Consider the following 2,347-nt stretch of genomic DNA (forward strand, 5'->3'; position numbering starts at 1 on the left):
CCCAGATCCATTTGCACAGTTTGCTCTAGCTGGCCAGTTTGAGGAGCCATGCCTTGCCGTCGACACTACTGACGCAATGCGTGTGATGTTCACCACTCCCGCCACTCCCAAATATGATGATGATATTCAGTTGGTTGAGCCAACAGAGGTTGATGCTGCTGGGGACACTGAGATGTTCAAGGATGCTTAGGGAGTTTCTTCGCCCTCTCTCCTTTTTACTCTTATTTTGTTAAGCATTGGGGACAATGCTTACTTTTATTCGGGGGGGGGGGGGGGGGGGGGTTTAATGATACATTTAGATACATTTAGACTGTAATAATTGGATGATTCTTTTTTTTTTTTATCTATCTTTAGTTAGTTATTGCTTTCATTAGCTTCTTCAATTATTTACTTTGATTTTTGTTTTGTTAGTAGCTTCTTCTTATATTAGTAGTTTTCATGTTTTTTGTAGTAATATGGATAATAAGCCTTTGCTTTTTTTAATGTCACGGTTCTTTCCAAAGGTAGTCTTTTGTGTGAATCGGGTGACTCGTCCCAATGATGGGTGGCGTGACAACCTTCTTAAGGGAATGAGTCCGTTTTTGTGTCTAGATAATAATAATAGTAGTAGTAATGAATAAAAGGCCTAATCAAGTCATTCTCGAAAAAGAGTTATTCATGCTTCATTTGGTACCAACACACTTAACTATGTGCTTATGGTTTGAAACAAGATTTTTGAAAGAAAATAGCTCTAGTTAGTGACTTTGAGACTCTTGAGTTAACTTTGGTAATCATCGAGTGATTTATTGGACCATAGTGATCTTTAACTTGATTGTGATTGTTGTAGGTTGTAGACTCTATCCTCTTTTACGGTCTAGTTGCATGAGGGATGAGGTGCTCCTAATGTGCTACAAGGCAAAATCCTAGGTTTGCTTGGTTTGGAAGATGATTGTAGGCTTTCCTTGGTCCGTTTGAGCTTTCTATTGCCGCCCAATGCTTGTTTTCCCTAGTCAACCCCTTTGAGCCTTTATCCTTTCTTTATTGGTAACCGTGCTACAAGCCTTTATCCGTTTTGTTGTAATCATCTCTTGGCACCCCGACCTTTTTTAACACTCTTATGAAATAAGCGGCTTAAGGCATAAGTTTGGGGGGAGAGTTGAGGAATTTGAAAGAGGTATCAAGGCACCTGTAATGACCCAAATGGTCATTTTAAGCTCTAGTAGGTTGTTCGGCGGTTTGAGACCTTGATCAGCTTCACTTCATGTTTTATGACTTGTACGTGTGGTTTGTATTGAATTTCGGAAGGTTCGGAGTTGATTCGAATGGAAAATTCTCAATTCGGAAGCTTTAAGCTGGAAAAGTTGACCAAAGTTTGAATTTTGAGTAAACGACCTCAGAATCAGGATTTGAAGGTTCCAATAAGTTTGTATGATGATTTCAGACTTGGGCGTATGTTCGGGTTGAGTATCGGGTGGTCCAGAAGCATTTTAGTGCATATTGTGGAAAGTTGGCAATTCGAAGGTTTTAGAATTTCTTAAGTTTGGTTTGAAGTGAACTTTGGTGTTATCGATGTCTGTTTGGTGTTCTGAGCCTTAGAATAGGTTCATATCATGATTTATGACTTGTACATAAAGTTTGGCGTCATTCCGAAAAGTTTAAGTGTAATTCAGACGAGTTCGTCGAAGTTTGAATGTTTGAAAGTTAAAAGGAGGAGTTGACCATCGATTCATGGTTTTGGTGTTTTTTAGTGAGATTTAAGGCCTCGAGCAGGTTCGTGTTATATTTTGGGACTAGTTTGTGTAACTGGACGGGGTCCCGGGGGCCTCGGGTGTGTTTCGGATATGTTTGGGTTGTGTCGCGTTCTTATTTGATATTTCGGCGTCGTTTTCTTGGGTATAAAGGATACTATATTGAGCAAACGACCTTTAATTTGTAATTTGATTGAACCATTAGATCTGTATCGTAACTACGGAGTCATAGCAACAAGAATAATCGAATTCTGATGTCGTATGAGAGAGTTATGCCCATTTTCATGTCGGAAAAGATTGATGGTGTTGTTGATGCTCAGGTATCGCAATTGCGAATATTTGTACGCAATTGCGAATATTTGTTCGCAATTTGCGAAGATTGTAGATATTTGCCTTGGTTTGCAATTGCGAACATTATTCGCAATTGCGAAGCCTGTAGATTTTTGCCTTGGTTCGCAATTACGAAGTCTATAGATTTTTGCCTTGGTTCGCAATTGCGAACACTTGTCCGCAATTGCGAGGGTCCGTAGGAGGCGGGATTTTGGAGACATTCTCTTGTCTGCACCTGGTAAAAGTGCTGGGAGACGGAATTTTGGAGACATTCTCTCATTTTTGGAACC

Source organism: Nicotiana tabacum, chromosome 17 (assembly GCF_000715075.1).
Source record: "Nicotiana tabacum cultivar K326 chromosome 17, ASM71507v2, whole genome shotgun sequence".
Lineage (NCBI taxonomy): Eukaryota > Viridiplantae > Streptophyta > Magnoliopsida > Solanales > Solanaceae > Nicotiana > Nicotiana tabacum.